Source organism: Chlorocebus sabaeus, chromosome 28, assembly GCF_047675955.1.
Source record: "Chlorocebus sabaeus isolate Y175 chromosome 28, mChlSab1.0.hap1, whole genome shotgun sequence".
In the NCBI taxonomy this organism is placed as follows: domain Eukaryota; kingdom Metazoa; phylum Chordata; class Mammalia; order Primates; family Cercopithecidae; genus Chlorocebus; species Chlorocebus sabaeus.
The window spans coordinates 2358885-2383724 of record NC_132931.1 but is presented as its reverse complement, the minus strand read 5'-3'; the positions used below and the strand labels follow the sequence as shown (position 1 = coordinate 2383724).

The 24840-nt window shown below is 47.9% G+C and overlaps 1 protein-coding gene across 15 annotated transcripts in view; it reads right to left on the bottom strand.

The window, feature by feature from the left end:
• The window catches only part of CALN1 (calneuron 1), a 732697-nt gene that overhangs the window by 530014 nt on the left and 177843 nt on the right, over positions 1-24840 (bottom strand). The window contains exon 1 of one of the 15 annotated variants that reach the window (XM_073012662.1): positions 23438-23459. The exons of 10 other annotated variants lie outside the window; for them this stretch is intronic. The gene's annotated coding sequence lies outside the window, so the exon portion shown is untranslated. Of the gene's footprint in view, positions 1-21121; positions 21427-21930; positions 22290-22811; positions 22831-23006; positions 23088-23437; positions 23460-24840 lie in introns of those variants that run through there. 4 more of the 15 variants (XM_073012668.1, XM_073012663.1, XM_073012667.1 and 1 more) reach the window with 4 other exon arrangements.

Here is a 24840-nt window from a genome sequence, read left to right as displayed (position 1 = left end):
CAGCCTGACCAACACGGTGGAACTCCGTCTCTACTAAAAAAAAAATACAAAACCTGGCAGGCACCTGTAATTCCAGCTCCTCAGGAGGCTGAGGCAGGAGAATCACTTGAACCTGGGAGGTGGAGTTTGCAGTGAGCTGAGACCACACCACTGCACTCCAGCCTGGGTGACAGATTATGTCAAAAAAACAAAAAAAAACAGAATTTGTCCTTAAAAAAATACTTACACATGCGCCATATTTTTCAATAGTGAAATCGAAAACAACACATGGCACACCCATTTGTGGACTATGATGAATTCATTTAAAATGCTGAATGGCAAAAATCGCAATTACTTTTGCACTAACTTAATAATATAGAAACATTCACAGGATATTAAGTGAAAAAATAGTTCATATAGGAATGGATGCTGCAACCCCTTCAGATAATAAAGAAGGGAATACAGAGTAAAGACATACAACATCCATACAAATGCAGACCCTGGGACATTTTAGCCTGAAACTGTTATCAGTGATTATCTCTGGGGTCAGTGGGATTACGAGTGAATTTCATTTTCTTCTATTTGCTTATCTTTAAAAGTTTAACCACAAATCTTTTACGTATGCACTTAAAAGAATATTTTAGGCCGGGGGCAGTGGCTCGTGCCTGAAACACCAGCATTTTGGGAGGCCGAGATGGGAAGATGGGAGGATCGCTTGAGACCAGGAGTTCACGACCATCCTGTACAACAGCATAGTGAGACTCTGTTTCTACCAAAAATTTAGAAATCAGCTGGGCATGATGTCACGTGCGTGTAGTCCCAGCTATTCTGGAGGCTGAAGCAGGAGGATCACTTCAGCCCAGGAGTTCAAGGCTGCGGTGAACTATGATGGCACCACTGCACTCCAGCTTGGGTGACAGAGCAAGACTCTGCCTCTCAAAAGAAAAAGAAACAAATAAAGGAAAGGAAAGAATAAAAAGGAAAGGAAAGGAAGAAAGAAGGAAGGAAGGGAGGACGGAATGGAGGGAGGAATGGAGGGAGGGAGGGAGGGAGGGAGGGAAGGAAGGAAGGAAGGAAGGAAGGAAGGAAGGAAGGAAGGAAGGAAGGAAGGAAGGAAGGAAGGAAAGAGAGAAAGAAAGAGACAAAGAAGAAAGAGAGACAGAAAGAAAAAAAAGAAGGAAGGGAAGGGAGAGAGAAAGAAAAAAAAGAAAAAGGAAGGAAGGAAGGAGAGAAGGAAGAGAGGGAGGGAGGGGGGAGGGAGGAGAGGAGAGGGAAGGAGGAAGGGAGGGATGGAGAGGGAAGAGAGAAAGAAGAAAAGAAAAGGAAGGAAGGAAGGAAGGAAGGAAGGAAGGAAGGAAGGAAGGAAGGAAGGAAGGAAGGAAGGAAGGAAGGAAGGAGAGCAAAAACAAGACAGAAGCAGTTTTCTCCTGGGGAAATCCCTGTTAGGCTGGTGAGTCTTAGAAGACATCACCCCACAGGAGGATTTATTCCTAAACGTTTCTGCAAACGAACGCTGAGAGGATCTAGCGTTGCAGTTTGGTACCACAAGTGTTCCCACAACGCTGTCTGCTTTGCCGGGCCGGCCCACCAGAGAACTGATGGCAGCCAGCATCTGGCAGGATGAGACAGATGGGCTGCAAACACTGGAGACGGAACTGTGACCACAGAGCGAACTGGGCAGCTGCCACTCAGAGCAGAACCTATGTGGCACCTGGACAGACCTGGCCTAGGAAGTCCCCACAAGACTCAGAAAGGAGTGCGAGGCTGAGAGGAAAGAAAGGACTGAGGTTAGGGATTTGAGGGGAGCATTACTTCTAGCCTTTCCAGGAAAAAGGACTCAATGCCTCCCTCCAAGAGACACCAGCAGTGACACTGGCCCCAGAATTGGAGGCTCCAGCCCCGGTAAACAGAGGGAATCCAAAGAACATCCTTGCAACGGGTGAAAAAGGAAAGGCACGCATGCACTGGAAGTACAGAAAAAAAGAATGTCAAACTTTAGAACAGCCCACACTAGGAAAAATATTTCACTCTGTGCAATAGATCAAATTCTACTTCCCAGTGATTCGCAAAATAGTATGGGACCTGAGTGCTATTTCTGATGGAGCTTCTACGACTGCTCACAGGGACCCTTGTTCTCTGGCCTCACCTCCCTCTGTCAATAACCTGATCTGGAAACACTCAAATTCATAAGGAGCATCCCTATTTCAAAGGACCCTACAGTGAATTATTTGGTTTCAATGCAAATGACACTCAAGTCTTTTTTATTATTATTATTATTATACTTTATGTTCTAGGGTACATGTGCACAACATGCAGGTTTGTTACATATGTATACATGTGCCATGTTGGTGTGCTGCACCCATTAACTTGTCATTTACATCAGGTATGTCTCCTAATGCTATCCCTCTGGTGTGTGATGTTCCCCTTCCTGTGTCCAAGTGATCTCATTGTTCAATTCCCACCTATGAGTGAGAACATGCGGTGTTTGGTTTTCTGTTCTTGCGATAGTTTGCTGAGAATGGTGGTTTCCAGCTGCATCCATGTCCCTACAAAGGACATGAACTCATCCTTTTTTATGGCTGCATAGTATTCCATGGTGTATATGTGCCACATTTTCTTAATCCAGTCTGTCATTGATGGACATTTGGGTTGGTTCCAAGTCTTTGCTATTGGGAATAGTGCCACAATAAACATACGTGTGCATGTGTCTGTATAGCAGCATGATTTATAATCCTTTGGGTATATACCCAGTAATGGGATGGCTGGGTCAAATGGTATTTCTAGTTCTAGATTCCTTCTCAAGTCTTATACATCTGTTCAGATATTCTTAAAGGGCCCCTTTAAGAAACACCTCGATCTTACATTATTTTCTCTTCTGCTAATTCTCCGAATTTGAGGGACTGAAAGACGTCGTTTATTTAACACACTTCCATTCTTCTCCTACTACCAACCTCTCCATTAGTGTCTCAACTATTATCTCTCTCTTACACTGGAGCAAAAAAATCACAGAGCAAGGGACAGAAGACCAGGATTCCTTGCAGGGAGAACCACCTTGCAAACTAATACAAGCTTATTCTTTCCACATTGGTGTACAGGAGTTATGATCACGGAGGGCCAAATGTACAGCTAGCTCTCCACTGTATAGTTAATCCTCCAATTAAACTTCATTTTTCCTTTGAGACAGTGTCTTGCTCTATTACCCAGGCTGGAGTGCAGTGGTGCGATCATAGCTCACTGCAGCCTCAAACTCCTGGGTTCAAACACTCCTCCTGCCTCAGTCTCCTGAGTAGCTGAAACTATAGGCATGCACCACCATGCTTAGTTAATTTTATTTTTTATTTATTTATTTGTTATTTATTGTGCAGACAGGGCCTCACTATGTTGCCCAGACTGGTCTCAAACTCTTGGGCTCAACTAATCCCTCCACCTCAGCCTCTGGAGTAGCTGGGACTTCAGGCATGTGTTAGAATGGCTACTATTAAAAAGTCAAAAGAAAAAAAAAAAAAAAACAGATGTTGGCAAGGATTGGAGAAAAGGAATGTTTATACACTATTTGTGGGAATGTAAATTAGTACAACCTCTATAGAAAACTATATGGAGATTTCTCAAAGAACTGAAAATAGAACTACAAATTTGATCTAGCAATTCCACTACTGGGTATCTACCCAAAGAAAAAGAAATCATTTTATCAAAAAGAGATCTGCACCCATATGTTTATCCAAGAGCTATTCACAATAGCAAAGATAAAGAATCAACTTAAGTGTCCATCAGTGGAGGACTGGATAAAGAAAATGTGGTATAGACATATGTATACTCTATTAGTTCATTTTCACACTGCTGATAAACACATACCCGAGACTGTACAATTTACAAAAGAAAGAGGTCAGGAGTTCAAGACCAGCCTGGCCAACATGGCAAAACCCCATCTCTACTAAAAATACAAAAATTTCCCGGGCATGGTGACATGCACCTGTAATCCCAGCTACTCGGGAGCCTGAGGCAGGAGAATTGCCTGAACCCGGGAGGCGGAGGTTGCAGTGAGCCAAGCAATGGACTCACAGTTCCACATGGCTAGGGAGGCCTCACAATTATGGCTGTGGGCAAGCAGGAGCAAGTCACATCTTACATGAATGGCGGCAGGCAGAGAGAGCTTGTTCAGGGAAACTCCCTCTTTTAAAACCAGGATATCTCGTGAGACTTATTTGCTATCATGAGAACAGCATGGGAAAGAGTCAATTACCCCATGATTCAATTACCTCCCACTGGGTCCATCCCACAACATGTGGGAATTCAAGATGAGATTTGGGTGGGGACAGAGCCCAACCATATCATATACACGTCTACACAATGGAATACTACTTAGCCATGAAAAAGAATGCAGCAGCACCAGAAATGGAGCAGGAGCCCATTATCTTTAAGCGAAATAAGTCAGAAAACTATTTGGTTTCCAAGCTATGTGCAATATACTATGTTAACAAATACACATATTTTTTAATTTTTACAAGAACACAGAGGTAAATCTGTGGTCAGGCTGGGGTGAGGTGTCCACTGAAGGCAAGGCAGGTGGGCCTTGGGAGCTAAATAATGTGTACACACGGACATAGAGAGTGGGAACATAGACACTGGAGACTCAGAAAGGTAGGAGGGTGGGAGGGGATGAGAGATGAGAAATTACTTAATGGATACAATGTACACTATTCGGGTGATAGTTACACTAACAGCCCAGACTTCACCACTAGGCACAGCCTGGCCAACATGGTGAAACCCAGACTCTACTAAAAATACAAAAACAAACTAGCCGGGTGTGAGACAGGAGAATCACTTGAACCCAGGAGGCAGAGGTTGCAACGAGCTGAGATCGCACCATTGCACTCCAGCCTGGGCAACGGATAGAGATGACACAGCGAGACTCCATCTCATAAAAAAAACAAAGAGTGGACTGTGGTCCTCTAAAAATCAAGCTGTAATACTAGGCAAGCAGGAAGACAGGGAGGGCCAAGATCAAGTCAAGCCGCTGACCAGGGCAGTGAGCAAGGCCTAGACCCCAGCCTATGACCTTGCAAAAGGGTAGAGCAATCCAGTACCATTCAGGCAAGGGTAGTCCCAGGAAATCCAGGTCAGTGAGTCCAGCCTGAAGTGAGGGAGGACTTGGGTAGCTCTATCTGTTCCCCAGGTGCACATGCTCCAGGAGTGGCTCCTATTGGGGAAGCAAGAATGAGGTAACGAGTTTCAGGATAGAGTCAGCGAAGTGCCACGGTCCTGAGACCTAGGACGACATAAACAAAGAAGTACTCTGCAGATACCTGTACAACAACTTCAGCAATCAGAATTACAGAGGCAGCTGGAAGTGGTGGCTCATGCCTGTAATCCCAACATTTTGGGAGGCTGAGGCGACCAGATCAATTGAGGTCAGGAGTTCAAGACCAGCCTGGCCAACATGGCGAAACCCCATCTCTACTAAAAATACAAAAATTACCCAGGCATGGTGGCATGCACCTGTAATCCCAGCTACTCGGGAGCCTGAGGCAGAAGAAATGCTTCAACCTGGGAGGCGGAGGTTGCAGTGAGCCAAGATCACGCCACTGCACTCTAGCCTGGGCGACAGAGCAAGACTCCATCTCAAAAAAAAAAAAAGAATCACAGAGGCAGCCTAACCTAGCAGGTTAAGAGCATGGCTTTTAAAGTTATGAGTCCAACCTCACTAGTCCATAGCTGTGTGACTTTCAGCCAGGTACTTAACTTCTGTGGGGTTAGGTGCCCTCATCCATAAAAATGTTATTGAAAGGATTAAATGAGTTAACCTATGCCAAGTGCTTAGAAAGCAGCACTTATATAACCATTAGCTGTAATTATGCTGCCTCAATCTTTATGCTCACTTTCAGGTGCCCCCTAAGACTTCACGTATTCAATTTAAACACTTGATCTTCTGGGACAAAATGCACACACCCTGAAAAAGCACCGTCTGTTTGAGTCCTTGAGTTTCGCATTTATTGTCTTCATCTCAAGGCAGCTCACAAAGCACAAAGAGCCGGGCAGGAAACCGTCCCTGTCGACACTGACATGCTGAGACAGGTGACTTGGGTTGAGAAGGCAGGCAAAAAGGATTCAATGAAATAAACTTATTAGTCATCACGCGCTGAGCACATCACGGCTGGCTGATAAATGCTGAGAGCGTCAATTATGAACTATTCTTACGAGCTGAATATATTCACCACAACACCAAGAAATCTATAGGTTGCAAGCATTCTCTATGGTTTCAACGACAGAAGACAATATTTTGGGAGAAAATGGTAAACGTAATTGTTTTGCGTGAAGTGCGGCAGCCTACGTCGACATCCCACCTGGAAGCAAGCTGTTGGACATCTGTCAAGGTGTCAACTCCAACTGCAGAAGCAAAGAACTTCATCAAGCTTCTGTGGAGTTAACTAAAGTTGGTGAGGTGCCTGGAGGGAGGGGACGGAAAATCGCAGGTGTAACTAACTGTGACATCGCCAGAGTCACAGGTGCCTTTAACGTGACTATACCCGCAGTCTTTCTGGATAGCTCTGTCTCCTGATTCTCCCGTACCAAGAACAGCACAAAGCGTCATCTCTCTTGGCATCTCCCTGCCGCGTCTGTCCTCCTGAGCAGCCCTGTCCTAACGGTCTGTGACTCTAAACAAATCACCCTGGGTCCCAGCTTCCTCCACCACCAAACAGTGGTTTAGACCAGCAGTCCCCAACATTTTTGGCACCAAGGACCAGTTTTGTGGAAGAAGACAATTTTTCCATGGACGGGGGGCAGGAGGGGATGGTTTTGGGATGATTCAAGCACATTCCATTTATCGTGCACTTTAGTTCTATTATTATTAGATTCTAATATATAATAAATAATTCTACAACTCATCATCATGTAGAATCAGTGGGAGTCCTGAGCTTATTTTTCTGCAACTAGACAGTCCCATCTGGGGGTGATGGGAGACAGTGACAGATCATCAGGCATTAGACTCTCATAAGGAGCCCACGATCCCGCGCATGCGCTGTTCACAATAGGGTTCCTATGCAAATAGGGTTCCTATGCAAATAGGGTTCCTATGCAAATCTAACACTGCCGCTGATCTGACAGGAGGCAGAGCTCAGGTGGCAATGTGCATGATGGGGAGCGGCTGTAAATACAGATGAAACGTCACTCCCTTGCCCCCCCCCTCTCACCTCCTGTTCGCTCCCTGGCCCACCTCTCACCTCTGGCTGTATAGCCTGGTGCCTAACAGGCCACGGACCAGTCAGTATCCATCCACCGCCAAGGGGTTGGAGATCCCTTGTTTAGAGTAGATAATTCCTAAGTTCCTTTCCGTTTCTCCAAGCCTCCAATTCTGACTCTAATTCTGACCAGGAGTGAAATAAGCCAGGCACAGAAAGACACACTTTGCATGTTCCCACCTATTTGTGGGAGCTGAAAATTAAAACAATTGAACTCATGGAGATAGAGAGTAGAAGAATGGTTTCCAGAGGCTGGGAAGGGTAGTGGGGGAATGTGGGAGATGTGGGGATGGTTAATGGGTACAAACAAATAGAAAGAATGAGTAAGACCTAGTACTTACTAGCATAACAGGGTAACTACAGTCAAAAATAATTTAATTTTAAATTTAAAAATAACTAAACGGGTGTAATTGGATTGTTCATAACACAAGGGATAAATGCTTGAGGGGATGGATAGCCCACTGACCCTGATGTCATTATTACGTACTGCATGCCTGTATCAAAATATCTCATGTACCCTATAAATATGTACCCACAAAAATCAAAAATTTTTTTAAATAAATAAATACCCTGGTGGAGTGGGAACAGAAAAAGGAGAGGAGAGGAGAGGTGAGATGAGGGGAGGGGAGGAAGGGGAGGGAAGGGGAGGGGAGGGGAGGGGGGAGGGGATGGGAGGGGGGAGGGGAGAGGAGGGAGGGGACAAGGGAAGGGAGGGGGAGGGGAGGAGAGAGGAGAGGGGAGGGGAGGGGAGAGGGGAAGGGAGGCGGAGGGGAGGAGAGGGGAGGAGAGAGGAGAGGGGAGGGGAGGGGAGGGGAGCGGGGAAGGGAGGGGGGAGGGGAGAGGAGGGAGGGGACAAGGGAAGGGAGGGGGAGGGGAGGAGAGAGGAGAGGGGAGGGGAGGGGAGGGGAGAGGGGAAGGGAGGGGAGAGGGGAGGGGAGGGGAGGGGAGGGGAGAGGGGAGGGGAGGGGAGAGGGGAGGGGAGGGGAGGGGAGAGGGGAGGGCAGAGGGGAGGGCAGAGGCAGAGGGGAGAAGGGAAGGCAGGCAAATAAACAAATTTGTAATTCAAACCACAAAAAAAAAAAAAAAAAAAAATCCTGACCAGGGACAGGAGAATGTGCTAAATCTTGAAGGATAAGTAAGTTTCATCCTGACAACTGGTTCTGAGAAGGACCCTGTAGAGAGGACTCGGATGGTGCTATGAGCCTTTGCAGTGAGTCTGTCTTGGTCTGAGGGGTGGGAAAGGCAGGGTCCTCAGTCCTTTGTTCTCTAACCCTGCCCTGGATGAACCCATGCTGCCAGGCATCTCATGAAAAGGTAGTGATTCCGGAAGCCCTTCATGTGAAGCTAAGGACATCAGGAAAACGCTTCTCTGAACTAGCATGTTAGTATTTCCACTGGGGTCCACCCAATAGCAGTGGTGGCTGCAGCTTGTTAGAAATGCCTGCTCCATGGACAATTGCCTGAGGGCAGGAGTTTGAGACCAGCCTGGCCAACATGGTGAAATCCCGCCTGTACTAAAAATATTTTAAAAATCAGCTGAGCACGGTGGTGGGCGCCTGTAATCCCAACTACTTGGGAGGCCAAGGCAGGGGAATAGCTTGAACCTGGGAGGTGGAGGTTGCAGTGAGGTGAGATCACGCCACTGCACTCCAGCCTGGGTGACAGAGCGAGACTCCATCTCAAAAAAATAATAATAATAAAGAAAGAAAGAAAAGAAAGAGAAAAAGAAAAAGAAAAAAAAGAAAGAAAAGAGATATCTTCCCCGAACTCAACAATCATAATTTGCAGTTTAGGCTGAGCACAGTGGCTCGTGCCTGTAATCCCGGCACTTTGGGAGGCTGAGGTGAGTGGACTGCTTGAGTCCAAGACTTTGAGACCAGCCTGGGAAACATAGTGAAACCCCATCTCTACAAAAAACACAAAAATTATCCAGGTGCCGTGGCACACATCTATAGTCCCAGCTACTTGGGAGGCTGAGGCAGGAGGATCACTTAAGCCCAGGAGGTTGAGGCTGCGCCACTGCACTCCAGCCTGGGTGACAGAGTGAGACTCTGGGTTGTTTTGTTTTGTTTTTTTAAATGCAGTTCCACAAGATCCCCTGGTTGGCACATCCCTTGGAGAAATGGTGTGCGAGAGCCCTGCTTCTCAAAGTTGGCTGTACAGTGGAATCACCACCGCCTCCCAGGCCCCAGGAGATTCCTAGGATGTGATTAGAGCACTGGAACTTTTTAAAGCCTCCCCAGAGAATTTTAATGTGCAGCAAAGTTTAAGAACCACTGAATTAAAATCTCTGCTTCAGATTCTAGCACTCACATCCAAGATCTGGAGGGATTTCACCTCCTCCAGAAAGGTCTGTTTCCTGAAAAAGCATCACTGATAACCATCCTTTTCCAAGACCACAGCAGGGTCATCCCATCTCTGGAGTTATCATTTACGATGGGGTCACTGTCCCAACCATGCCTGCCTCTTGCATTTACCTTCCCTCCTAATATTATTCCCCAGTAACCTCCAAAAGCTTTCCCTGGGAGTGGAAAGCTCACTTTCAGCTCTGGCTCTCTTTTTCCCTCCTCTTTAATGATGTGAATTTTTTTTTTTTTTTTTTTCCTCAAGACAGTCTCACTCTGTTGCCTAGCCTGGAGTGCAATGGGGCAATCACAACTCACTGCAACTTCTGCCTCCCAGGTTCAAGTGATTCTCCTGCCTCAGCCTCCCGAGTAGCTGGAACTACAGATGCATACCACCACACCCGGCTAACTTTTGTATTTTTTTGGTAGAGACAGGGTTTCACCATGTTGGCCAGGCTGGTCTTGAACTCTTGACCTCACGTGATCCACCCGCTCCCAAAGAGCTGGGATTACAGGCATGAGCCGCTGCTTCCAGTCTCAATGTGATTTTTCCCCGTTGCCTACTGCCCTCTGAGGATTGCAAGGAGTTCTGGCTGGGTTTTTGGAAGCTCAGCAGAAGCATTTATCTCTTTGGGTGTCGAGAATTAGAGAATTTCGGTGTTTATTTAAAGATTGCTGGGTGCAGTCGCTCCTACCGATAATCCCAGCACTTTGGGAGGCCAAGGCAGGAGGACTGCTTAAGGCCAGGAGTTCGAGACCAGCCTGAGCAACATGGTGAAACTCTGTCTCTACAAAAAAATTAAGAGTTAGCTGGGCTTGTTGGCTAACTTTGGTCCCAGCTACTCAGGAAGCTGAGGTGGGAGGATCATGTGAGCCCAGGAAGCTGAGGCTGCAGCGAGCCATGATTGTGACTGTGCACTCCAGCCTGGGTGACAGAGACTCTGTCTCTGAACCAATAAATGAAAATAATGCTGTCTGGGAGCAGTGGCTCATGCCTGTAATCCCAGCACTTTGGGAGGCCGAGGAGGGTGGATCACCTGAGGTCAAGACTTCAAGACCAGCCTGGCCAACATGGGGAAACCCTGTCTCTACTAAAAACACAAAACTGAGCCCGGTGTGGTGGTAAGCACCGGTAATACCAGCTACTTGGGAGGCTGAGGCACAAGAATCACTTGAACCTGGGAGGCAGAGGTTGCAGTGAGCCGAGATCACACCATTGCACGCCAGCCTGGGCAACGAGAGGGAAACTCCGTCTCAAAAATAAATAAATAAAACACGAGCGAAACTCTGTCTCAAAAATAAATAAAATAAAATAAAAACAATACAGGAACCAAGTCAGTTAGTTGCCTAGGTAACTAACTTGAGGCTTGGGTCTTGGCAGGAAAAGAAAACCACCCATCTGAGCTGAGGGCAGATGACCTACTGGTGACCTTCTACCACTAAGTGAGCCATGGAGGGAACGGATTGATGGCAACCCACAAAACAGGTTTAAAAATGCAATAACCTCGCAGAGATCTCTCTGCCGCTTGACATCTGGGCAAAAAGTGTAATTGAACTGTTTTTGGAGGGCTTTTGTGGGAGACAGGGTCTTGTTCTGTCACCCAGGCTGGAATGCAGTGGCACAATCTTGGCTCACTGCAACCTCTACCACTGCAACCTCCACCACTGCAACCTCCACCTCCTGGGTTCAAGCGACTCTCCTGCTTCAGCCTCCTGAGTGGCTGGAATTACTGGCGCCTACCACCACGCCTGGCTAAATTTTGTATTTTTTAGTAGAGACGCAGTTTCGCCATGTTGGTCGGGCTGGTCTCGAACTCCTGGCCTCACGTGGTCTGCCTGCCTGGGCCTCCCAAAGTGCTGGGATTACAGGCGTGAGCCATCGTGCCCGGCCTTGATTTAACTATTGAAAATGGTTTCACAAACTCAGATCCTGATCGTCCTTGCACAACAGTTGTTTGTCTTGGATAGGCACAGAGAGGATGGAGGCTTTAGCTAGTGGATTACATACCTCTGGGTTTCCAAGTACTAAACCATGACCCTGTGCAATATCTCTGTGGCCTGGCTACATCTCTGTTTCTTCATCTGTAGAATGGGAGAAATAAAATAAACGACACCTACTAAGCACTAAGCTAGTTTGCCTGCTGAGATGGAGTATGTGTTTATGTGTATGCATATGAAATGAATCATCAACCACAGATCAGATTAAAAAGCAGAGCAACTGGTTTTCCGAAGCAGCAGTAGGAATGCTGGAGGCTGAGACGCCACATCAGTGTTCGGTACAGATGTTTGAGGTTTTCTTACCAGGCTATAAAAATGTTTACACAGTAATTAGGCCTGTTATCAGTACACAAACAGATTACACTTTACAGAATGAATGAACGGTTCAAAAACCCTCTCGGTTTTCATGAGGTTCGGAGCATTTTCCTAATTCTTGGGTTTACGAAAATAAATTCGGTTTCCAATAACACGAAGCCACGGCTGAGTGTAGGGGAAAGGGATCTGGGGTGTGAAATGAACTCTGACAGCGCACATGTCACTCAATCTCTCTGACTGAGTCTCCCCATCTGTAAAAGCTAACCAAGATTCCTCTCCTCCTTTAATTCCACGGTTCTATTACTTTGCAGTCAATGTCTTCTAAACACATATTCATTCTCTTCACCACAAAAGGATATGTTTAATTAATGACTTTTTTTAAGGTAGTAATTCTGCTGAATCACATAATGAGACTCCGATCCAACACTATTCAGTCATATTGAGACTGAGTTTGTGGCAGTTAATTCCTGACACTGAAGCCCCCACGTCCAGTCTATAGGATGAGACCACAAGGTCGACTTGGGCTTTATGTGGATGCCCAGCTCTTCCAGAACACATCAATAGTTCTGAGTAACACTTGATTGAGGCTGGGTGCAGCGGCTCACGCCTGTAATCCCAGCACTTTGGGAGGCTGAGGTGGGAGAATCACTTGAGGTCAGGAGTTCAAGACCAGCCTGGCCAGTATGGTGAAACCCCGTCTCTACTAAAAATACAAAAACTAGTCAGGTGTGGTGGCACGCGCCTGTAGTCCCAGCTACTCAGGAGGCTGAGGCAAGAGAATCGCTTGAACCCAGCAGGCGGAGGTTGCAGTGAGCCAAGATCACACCACTATACTCCAGCCTGGGCAACAGAGCAAGACCCTGTCTCAAAAATAGATAAATAAATAAATAAATAAACACTTCATTGAATGTTTTTCTTCTCCTGTTTTCAAGGAATAATACTTAGTTGTAACAAATATGACACCAAAATAATTAGCCAAGCTGTCGAATTTGCACTTCTAAATTTTCCTGTTGCCTAACTTTTGATAACGAAAAAGTGCAAACAATTTGTAATCGTGATACAAACTTTTGGGATCCAGTACAAAAGCAGTAATGTTTAAATGTTCAGAAATGAGCTTGTAATGAATATTTAATTGCTCTATTCTTTATAAGTATAAATTATGCTTTCAGTAACACTCTGAATACTAAAAAGGCAAGGTTCGGTTCTTCCTAGCTATGTGTTCAAATTTCCCAGTAATTTGTTTCAAAAGGGGAAAAAAAGGTCATCTTGGTTTCAATCTCTGTGAGAAGGAACTTAGAGAGTAATTTAGAAGTAAGGTAACTCCTTACAGGAATATCCCGAATTCAACAAAATTTAGATGTGTGTATTTGAAATGCATAGAAAAAAATCTAACAATATATGTACTTGAAATGTCAATGGTATTGAGAATGAGAGTGAAGAAAGATGCCTTCCATGTTCTCTGTAACATTTCTCTATAGCTTTTAATTTCTTTTTTTAAAAGAATGTTTAATTTCATCACTAAAAAATGTCTTAAGCACAAAACAGAGCCACTCATTGGGCACCTTTGTCAAAACAAGTGATATAGTTTGGCTGTGTCCCCACCCAAATCTCATCTCGAATTGCAATAATCCCCATGTGTCAAGGGTGGGGCCAGGTGGAGATAACTGAATCATGGGGGTGGTTTCCCCCACACTGTTCTCGTGGTAGTGAATAAGTCTCACGAGATTTCATGGTTTTATAAATGGGAGCTCTCCCACACAAGCTCTTTCCTGCCGTTGTGGAAGACATCCTCTTGCTCTCCCTTCATCTTCCGCCATGATTGGGAGGACTCCCAGCCATGTGGTACTGTGAGTGCACTAAACCTCTTTCCTTTATAAATTACCCAGTCTCAGGTATGTCTTTATTAGCAGTGTGAGAACAGACTAATACAATGAGCATCCTGTCTTCTGTCCCAACCAGGACCGTGGGTTTTTGAGATTAAAATTCCCAAAATAAGATGGTAGGGGAAAGTGTTTAGTAGATTACAGTCTCCCAACACTCTATTCAAGGCACTGGTGATCATCGGTGTCTACATTTTATTTATTTACTTTTTTTGAGACAGAGTCTCGCTCTGTCGCCCAGGCTGGAGTGCACTGGCACAATCTCAGCTCACTGCAACCTCCACCTCCTGGGTTCAAGCAATTCTCCTGCCTCAGCCTTCCAAGGAACTGGGATTACAGGCACCCGCCACCACGCCTGGCTAGATTTTTATATTTTTAGTAAAGACAGGGTTTCGCCAGGCTGGCCAGGCTAGTCTTGAACTCGTGACCTCAGCTGATCCAACCATCTCGGCCTCCCAAAGTGCTGGGATTATAGGCGTGAGCCACTGCACCCGGCCCGGTGTCTACATTTTAAAACAAATATTTTTCCGATTATAAAAGAAATGTGTGTTCATTTGCAAAACCATAAAATCATTCATAATGCCAACAGCTTTGGACAAGCATTGTTAACATTTTTGGTCCATTTATTTCCATTGTTCTTCTGTACCACGTTTTTAAACAAAACTGAAATCATACTATGATTGCGGTTTTGTTTGTATCCACACTTAACTGGTACGTTAGAAATCACCAAATTAAGGTCACCAAAGCATTTTCTCTCCATCTGTTACTCCTAAACACTGCATTTTATTTCACATTCTGATGGATAGAGACTCACTTTATTGTACCACGGTAGTGCAGGCAGAATGGACAGCTGGAGACAGGATGATCTTTGGAAAATATAGACTAAGTCACATCATTCACCTGTTTAAAACCCCTCTGTGGCTTCTACTGAACTCAGTATCAAACCCAAACTCCACAGGATGACCCTATATGAGCTAGCCCCCATCTCTCTGAACTCATCTCCCGCCACACCAGTCTCCTTCCTTCTCCTCTAAATGAGCCCAGTTCATTCCTGCTTTGAGACTTTTGCACTGGCTGTTCCCACACCCTGGAAGTTCTTCCACAGATATTTCCCCACCTTATCCCTTCATGTCATTCTGGTGTCAGTCTAAATAGAGCTCATCATTGAGATCTTTCTTGGTTGGGCTCCGTGGCTCATGCCCATAATCCCAGCACTTTGGGAGGCCGATGCAGGTGGATCACTTGAGGTCAGGAGTTTGAGACCAGCCTGGCCAACATGGTGAGACCCCATCTCTACTGAAAATACAAAAATTAGCTGGGCATGGTGCCACACACCTGTAATTCCAGCTATTCAGGAGACTGAGACAGGAGAATCACTTGAACCCAGGAGGCGGAGCTTGCAGTGAACCGAGATCACGCCACTGCACTCTAGCCTGGGCGACAGAGCAAGACTCCATCTCAAAAACTAAATAAATAAATATAAATAAATAAAAACACAAAAATTAGTTCAGGTGCAGTGGCTTATGCCTGTAATCCCAGAACTTTGGGAGGCTGAGGTAGGCGGATCACCTGAGGTCAGGAGTTCAAGACCATACTGGCCAACATGGTGAAACCCTGTCTCTACTAAAAATACAAAAATTAGCTGGACATGGTGGCAGGCACTTGTAATCCCAGCTACTCGGGATGCTGAGGCAGGAGAATCGCTTGAACCTGAGAGGCGGAAGTTGCAGTGAGTTGCGATCACGCCACTGCACTCCAGCCTGGGTGACACAGTGAGACTCCGTCTCAAAAAATAATAATAATAATACAAAAATTAGCTGGGCGTGGTGGTACATGCCTGTAATCCTAGCTGCCGTGGAGACTGAGGCAGAAGGATCACTTGAACGCGGGAGGCAGAGGCTGCAGTGAACCAAGACCGCACCACTGCACTCCAGCCTGGGCAACAGAGCAAGACTATCTCAAAAAATAAAAAAAGAGGGAGAGACCTTTGTTGGCCATCCAATCTGAAGTAGCCCTTGCATCTGTCTCAATTATATCCTCTTATTTTATTTCTATATTTTTTATTGTGTCTTACACCACTAGACAATAAGGGTACCATCTCTGTCTGACAAATTCATCATTTTCCCCAGTACCTGAACCAGAGATGCTCAATACATACTGGTTGGATGAATGAAAGCATTTTCAAAGAATCCAGATTTGTGGTGTGTGAGATAAAGTAACCTACTTAAATAGGTCTTATTCACAGCAGCACAGTCCCTTAATGAGGCTTTTTAAAATAGATTGTCACCCTCTCCGATAACCTGGTCATGGAGAGCTGCCCACAGCCCTGACAGTGGGAAAGTAAACCAGTTATTTAGTCTTGTTCAGACTTCAGTTCTGCTTCTCTACCCTGTTACCTAAACCAGAAACCCAGTGGTAACACCTTCCCTTTCTCCCACTTCCCCAGCAATTAATAAGTCCTGCCAATTTTCCCTCTTATGGAAGACAAGCTCAATATCACTGTCACTGTCTTTTAGCAGAATCATTCCAGTTTCCTTTCAGAAAACACTCTCCCAGCCAGGCGCAGTGGCTCACGCCTGTAATCCCAGCACTTTGGGAGGCCGAGGCAGGTAGATTACCTGAAGTCAGGAGTTTGAGACCAGCCTGGCCAATGTGGTGAAACCCCATCTCTACTAAAAATACAAAAATTAGCTGGGCATGGTGGCAGGAGCCCATAATCCCAGCTACTCGGGAGGCAGAGGTTGCAGTAAGCCAAGATCACACCACTGTACTGCAGCCTGGGCAACAGAGTGAGACTCCATCAAAAAAAAAAAAAAAAAGAAAGAAAGAAAGAAAGAAAAGAAAACAATCTGTCCCAATCTCAGTGACTTTTCAGAAACCTAACCCTAGATATAGGAACCCAAACCTATGCCAATCGGATATGTCCTGTGAGCATCTTGAATACAGCAGAATGATACAATAACAACAATGGAGGACAGATGAGCCCAAAATTGGGGCTTAGCCTGGGAGGGTTCTTGGCTTTGCCCAGGAAAGAATTCAAGGGCAAGCCATGGGTGTGAGACAGCAACTTTTTTTTTCTAATAGTCACAGAATATCTATTTATTTATTTACTTATTCACTTTTTTTCCAACTTTTATCTTTTTTTTTTCCAACCTGTATCTTAAGTTCAGGGTTACATGTGCAGGTTTGTTACATAGGTAAATGTGTATGTACCATGGTCATTTTCTGCACAGATCATCCCATCACGCAGGTATTAAGCCTAGAATCCACCAGCTATTCTTTCTGATGCTCTCCCTCCTCGCACCCTCCACCCTCTAACAGGCCCCAGTGTGTGTTTGTGTGTGTGTGTGTGTGTGTCCCCATGTGTCCATATGTTCTCATCACTTAGCTTCCACTTGTAAGTGAGAACATGTGGTATTTGATTTTCAGTTCCTGCATTTGCTAAGGATAATGGCCTCCAGCTCCATCCATGTCCCTGAAAAGGCTATGATCTCATTCCTTTTTATGGCTGCATAGTATTCCATGGTGTATATGTACCACATTTTCCTTAGCCAATCTATCATTGAGGGGCATGTAGGATGATTCCATGTCTTTGCTATTGTCAATGGGAGACAGCAACTTTTATTGAAGCAGCAGTGTACAGCAGCAGCAGAGATACTCCTTGTACAGCAGGGCTATTCCCTAGGCAGTATGTGCAGGGTAGCACCCCAGTGCTGCAGTCATATTTATACCCAGTTTTAGTCATATCCAAATTAAGGACAGTTTATGTAGAAATTTCTAGAAATAGGGTGGTAACTTCTGAGTGGTTGGGTCATTGCCATGGAAAGGGGTAATAACTTCCAGTTGTTGCCATGGCAATGGTAAACTGACATAGCGCATGTGTGGGTGTGTCTTATGGAGAGCTGCTTGCCCCCCAGCCTTGTTTTAGCTGGTCCTCAATTTGGTCCAGCTAATTGGACCAAATTGAGCCCCACCTCTAGAGTTGAGTCCCACCTCCTACCTCAATAATAATAGAAAAGGTTGGTGATCATTTACTTCCATAGCATCTGCTGGAAGAGACCATAAGTCAATTCCTGCCACCGAGATCCCCTGCACTGCCTAATTCCTGTCTATTCCATGCCTGATTCTTTAGGGATGCTCTTAATCCTGTGAGTTTCCATCAATATTTCTGAGGCAATCTTTGTTGACGTTGTTAGCCAGACTTAGTTTCTGTTACTTGCAACCCAAGGATCCTAGCTGACAATTCTCCTGTTTGCTGAATCCATCCCATCTTCTCCATCCTCCCCACCATGGCCTCATCAGCCTTGCCTGGCTTTCCGAGCCAGCTTCCTCCCTGGTATCCGTGTTTCTGGTCTTCTCAGTGCCAAATTCATTCACCACGACGTCTCCAGCCAAAAGTGACCATGCCACCCTAATGGAGAAATGCTGAGTCCCTGGTCCTGACCAAAGGCCCCCATCTATCATTCTGGTCATTTCTTTTGTACCTCCCTGTCTCAACCTTTAAGCACCAAGAACTCCAAACTACCAGCTGCTTCCTCATATTCTCCACATGTGTTCTAATCTCTCGTCCTTTCCCACCCTTTCCTCTGCACTGGAATACCCATGAAAAGCTAACCACGTCCTAATCATCCTGTAAACTCAGCTCAGACATCACCTCCACCCTTGCCTAGCTACCATCCACCTCTGCTCACAAATGTGCAACCCTAACACGTGGTCTGCCCTCCCCACTAATCTGTGAATTTTTTGATGACAGGCACTGTGTCATCTTTGTCTATCTGTACCACATAATAGGCACTGAATAAATGCTTGTTGAATGTTAAATGATTAAAAACATAATTCACATTGAAAAACCCTAGGTTGGATGCAACAATGGTGTTTTCCTTTTCCTCCTTCCGAACCACATTTGGAATTATCCTCAAATTGAGCGTTCTGAGAAATCTGCCAATGCTCTGCTAATCTTGAAGGATGGTTTCATAGCTTAGGAGTCAGAACTCACACTATTTTAACAAGCATCAGAGGCTGTTGCTGGTTGCACTGCCTAATGGTTCTCAATCGTGAAAGGACATTTCAGACACTCTGACTACACCAGCTGAAGCCCCAAGTGAAGGGCTAAGGTGCCACTCAGTCTATACCAACATGAGTACAGAAAGGGAATATGCAAAAAAAAAAAAAAAAAGCTTATCATCAATCATCAAACCAGTACAGGCACACGTGACAAGGGAAGGGCTTTGCTGTGGGATTCTCCTTCCTCCCCAAACCAACTGCACAAGACACAGCTCCTCCTGTGCCTTAGTTTCCTCACCAGGAATGAGGAATGAGATGCTGACCTAGATTCATTCAACGAACATAGACAGGGCACCCACTCTGTGTCTGACTCTAAACAAATTACTGCAGGTCAAAGATTCCCAAAATACTTTTCCTATCCTAAGGAAGCAGTGTGGAAAGTGCCACACACATAGGATCGAATCCCGGTCTGTTAGCCTCAAACCGTAACGCTGCTTCTGACCTGCAAGCTTCACAGCCCCAGGAAAAGTGATTTCAATTCCCTTCGCAGCAGTTTCCAAACAGGAAAAATGAGGATGACATGAGCTCAAAGGTGTGAAAGGGTCTGGCACACAAGTAGGGTCTCAGAAATCTGAATTAAGAGGGTCTCCGAAGGCTTTAAACGTCCAAAGTTCTATCAATCGGAATTTCTCTCGTAATGAGAACTAGTGCCCCCTTCTGACAACCAGCGAGCACTGCATAGGCTGTCAGTATAAGAATGTGGTAAAAGACACCACTGCACACACCACAACAGGAGGAAGGGCCTGCCACAGATACCCCACCTTGGCTGGTGACCCTCCCAAGGCCAGTTGCTATGAAAAAGAAATGTATAAATGAGATCCTTGCCCTGCCCAATATTTATGGAGGGATCAGAAGCTACCCACTGGGGAGATAAATGTAAAATTCAAAAGTGATTGGTTCTCATCCACCCCTCACCCTGTAACCCCCTCCCCTTACAGAGGAAAGGGCATCACGTGTGTCGGTCAAGCCTTGCCCATCCCTTTCTCAACAGAACCAGCTGAATTAAATTATTTTCTTGCCAAAAAGCCCTTAACCTGCACCCTAGCCGAAGGCCTGATGACTGGCAATAGTTGCTTTCAGAGTTCAGGGAAAGGTGACATCTTGGTGAACAATTCTAAGAGGATTTAGCTCTCCTCCAATAAAATATCATGAGGATTGGATTTCCAAAGAGTTTTGTTTTCATTACTCCACTTGGATACACCCAGTAACCAACTTCACTGTGGTAGAACAGTTTCTCAGTAAACAGCTCCATGCAGCTATTGCCATGAAAAACCCACACGTCTGCAGTGAAGTCAAAAAACAGAGCCACTCCACTGATCTTCCACCAGGGCAGGCTGCTCTGGAAACACAGCGCAGGGCATCCTTGGGGCTTTGGTAGAAGACCCCACTGATTGCCTGAGAAACTAGCAAAGTTATGCAGTTCCTGGAGCCCAGGAATGAATCCTAAACTGGGCGTGGTGACAGAACCACAAGGCTGAGAGGTCTGAGGTGACACCTGGACATCAGTACAGGTAGCAGATAAAAATCAAGACTCCACATTCTTCTTCTTCTAACACCTCCTCCCACCCCACAAAAATGAAATAAAACCACGAACAAGCCAAGGAGGAGAGGTGGAATCAGGCTCCTAGGAAAAACACGTCCTGTTCTAGCCTCAAGACAATTTCACACCAAATGGCTTTAAATTCCTTTCCAAAGCTTTGATGCCCGAATTGAAAAATAATTTCCCTTTTTGAGCAAAAGTCAGCAGTTAAAGAAGCAGAACCTGAAAATCCTAGGAGCTCATGAGTTCTCCTATGTGCACAAATGTTGCGTGTGTCTGAACACGCAGCGCAGAGATCTACCCATTCTTTCTGGGAAGGTCATCCCAACTCTGTCGCAGAGGCTACTGTGGGTCACTCTAGAATGTAGTTATTATCACCACTAAACAGACTTCCCAGCCACACACAGCCGGCGCTAAGCGGCTATTCCGTGAGCCCAAGAAAGTCTCCTTTTTTTTTTTTGCAGAAAACCGGCTCAGGGCCTGGGGATGGCTGGCGCCCCAGTCTTGGCACTCAGGGAACTGCAGGCACCGCTTCACCCGGGAGCTAAGGGCTTCGACCCAAATGGAAGAAAGGCGCCTTCCTCACACAAGCCTTGTCCAAGAAAAAAGAGCAGTGGGAAACCATGGTGGGGTGGTGGCCCGGGCGCACGTGGCCCAAGGCTAGGACGCAAACTGATCCCCTCGGTGCACGCTCTGTATCCCTAGCCCGTCGGGATGGGGTGTCCCCCGCTCGCCCTCTCCCCGAGGGCGGCCCAGAACTACCTGCTGCTGCCTAGGAGCCCTCGGACCAAGTCTCGGGAAGTTCACTCCGCGTTGCGCTAGTCCGGAGAGACTGGGAACCCCGGTAAACCCAGACTGTCCGGGGAAGACGGAGCCCGCCCCTGCCTGGGCTCCAGACCCATCCAGCTGCTTGGAGCTCAGGGACTAGGTACCAGCCGGCCTGCAGAGGCCTCTCTGGTTACCCCTTGCACCCCGGCGCCCCCCAGACTCGGGGTAGGTGGCGGCGAGGAGCGTGCGCCCAGGAAGGCAAGCAGTCAGCGCTGGGGGCCGGACGTGGAGAGAACCCTGCCTCCCGCCTCCCCCGATCGCCATGGCTCCGGCTTCCCGAAGAGACCTGGTTGCCGCCGGGCGTTCCCACCTGGGCTGCGGTGCGGCTCCGGGTCCCCTGCCCTCCCTCCCCACCGCCCGGGAGCCTTCGGCTGCGGGCGCGCTGCCTGGTGGCCACTGGCGCCTGGGGGCTACAGGAGCGGTTCCCAGCCTCCAGCCCGCACAGTGCCGGGACAGCAGAGTGCACCGCGGCCCTTCCCTAGCCCCACGCCCCCAGGCAGGCAGCCAGAGCCAGCTCCACGGAGGGCACGGTGGCCGGGGCAGCCCCCAGCCCGCCGGGTGGGTGCCCCAGTGACTGAGCCAACAGGTATGGGAGGCGTTGTCTGCCAATCGCCCGCCCACTCCGAACACGGGGGCTCGCGACAGCCCGGGGGTTTGGACACCCTGGAGAGGGGCGAGGACCGAGGGAAGAGGAGAAGAGAGGGAGCGCGCGGGTGAGCTGGGGAGCCGGCGGCGGCACTCACCTCTCGCTGGGCCGGGGCCCCGCAGCCCGGCAGCCGAGGCGCCTCCGCACCGCGCGGGGGGCTTCCTCCGAGGCCCGCAGGGAGGGGGCGGCGCGGAATGGAGGCGCCGAGCGGGCAGAGCTTAGCCTCTCGCTCACACCCCCAGCCGGCAGCCGCGTCCCCGCGCCGGCATCCTCGCTGCCGCCGGCTCCCTCGGCGCCCCCGGGCCGCTCCCCACGCGCGCGCCGAGACCGGCACGAGCCCCCTCGTCGACTCGGAGCGCGATCTGGGCGCGTGCCTCCCTGTCCTTGTCCTCTGCTCCCGTCTGGGGACGTGTGCCCCGCACCCCCTGCACCGCGCGCTCTTCTACCCCTCCCGCTCCCGCTGGCCGCGCGGGTTCAGCCCATGTGCGCGGCTGCCTCGCTGAGCCCCGGAGCCCAGTGGCCGAGGCCCCGCCGGAGTTGCGCGCCCTAGAAACTCCATGCAGCTCCGGCCTTCTCCCCAGCTCCTCCCCTGCGGGTCCCCCGGGGCCTTGCGGCCGCCAGCAGCACAGTCCACGCTCTGCCGGCGCCCGCGTTCAGGAGCCGGGCTTCTGGGCTCGCCTTGGCCGCCTGCGCCCCGGCTCCTCCGAGGGTCGGGGAGCCCCCACCCCCACCCCCACCCTCCGCCTCTCCAATGGCTCCCTCGGTTTCTAGGCAGCGCAACCTGAGGAACGCCTCGGCGCGCGCGCACTCACACTCGCGCGCACACACACACACACGCACGCACATGCACGGCACACACAGGCAGACACGCGGGGGGCGAGCAGGCGCTTGGCAGACGGTGCTCCTTCCTTCCCTTCCCAAAGAGGCTGCCCACGTTAACTCTGGCAAACTGCTGCTCCTCGGAACAGGACAACTCACCCTAGCGCCCGCCGCCTTCACTACTTCATCCCAGGTGCACACACCCTAGGGCCACGATTACACCTGAGCCCAGGGAGAAGGCGGGGCGCCGAGGTGGAGGGGCCGATGGCTGAAACTGCGGGGGCCAGCATTCCGCGTGACCGCCCGTGGCGACATCCAGGGAGGCACGGCTGCCGCGGGGCATCGCCCACCCACCTGGGATCCCACTCCTCCAGGGCCTGAGAACATGTGGCGTGGCCCCCACTTCTTCCAAGGTCATAGGACGGATCCGATGGGAGGGAGAGGGCGCTTGGGCACAGGTGTGAGCTACAAATTCGCAGACTGTCCGCAACCTGCCCGTGCGCTGACCTCTGCTGAGTCTCCGCCCAGACAGACCCCTCTCTCCCCTGCCCCGGGTCTCAAGGGCAACGCATTGGCTTGGAGTCAGCAGTCACCTTTCCTAGTCCCCACCTGTCTGCCTCCCAGGAGCTGACAGAATACACAGTGCAACCAAGGTTTGTCTTGGCAAGAAAAAGAAGAATCAAAGCACCAAGGTGGGGCTCAGACTGTCCCGTAGACAGATTAGATGCTTCCCAGTTCCTTTTTGCTGCCCCCAAGGTTGTGCCAATAAAGAAGGAACAACAAACCTGGCTGAAGCAGGCTAGTCCTTCCTTACAGCACCCTCCTTTCTCGGGTCCCCAGTTTCTTGTCCCCTCTTGGTGGCAGAAAGACTGCACACCAGCTCAGATGCCTCCAATTCCCAGAACCAGAGAAAAGATACATGTGCAAATCCCCACACCAATCAGGAACAAAAGCAGGCAATGCTGCTCCAAGCCTCTCATCCAAACACCTCAGCAGTCACCTCTCCACTGTTTGGTTCAACTGTCAGGGAAGTTTGGGCATTTTTTTTTTCTTTGCCAGCCAGCAGCACAATCAGGGTCGTGTGTGTGTGTGTGTGTGTCGCCTGGGCATGGTTTCAGAGTCCCTGAAGCACTTGTGGGTGCCACGCCTTTGGCATTTAGCATTTGATAACCTATATTATTACTGTCTTGTATGGACCCTACTTCCCTAGTAATTTTTTCAAAATACGTTTTTATTTGTTATTCTTATAAGTACATGGTAGGTGTACATATTTATGGGGTACATGAGAGGTTTTGATACTGGCATGCAATGTGAAATAAGCTCATCATGGGGACCAGGGTACTATTCCCTCATTTATCCTTTGAGTTACAAACAATCCAATTACACTCTTTAAGTTATCATAAAATATACAAGTTATTGACTATAGTCACCATATTGTGCTACCGAACAACAGGTCTTATTCATTCTTTCTTTTTTTTAACCCATTAACCATCCCTACCTACCCAACCCTCTCAATCCCCATCCAGCCCCCCTACCCTTCCCAACCTCTGGTAATCATTCATAGATTCTCTGTCCATGAGCTCAATTGTTTTGATTTTTAGATCCCATAAATAAGTGAAAACATGTGATGTCTGTCTTTCTGTGCCTGGCTTATTTTCCTTAACATAATGATCTCCACTTCCATCCATGTAGTTACAAATGACTGGATCTCATTCTTTTGTATGGCTGAATAGTGCTCCATTGTATACATGTCCCACATTTTCTTTATCCATCTGTTGATGGACACCTGGGTTGCTTCCAAATCTTAACTATTGTAAACAGTGCTGCAACAAACATCAGAATGCAGATATCTCTTCGATATACTAATTTCTTCTTTTTGGAGGATATACTCAGCAGTGGGACGGCTGTATCATATGCTCCCTAGCAATCTTAGAACTGAGATGTAACAGGCACCATTCTCAGGGACTTGCTGGGTACCCCCCCACTACCCAAGCATGAAAACACAGAAAAATCTTGAGTTCCTTCAAAGAAACCCCAGGCACCTAGCTACCCCTGAGAAGTAAACCAGCAACTTGATAAGCAAGAAGGTAATTTTAGCTTAAAACAATAGCCAAGGAAGTTAGAGTCAGGAAATGTTTTTGTTCCCTGTATCAGTCTGTTCTCGTGCTGCTAATAAAGACATACCTAA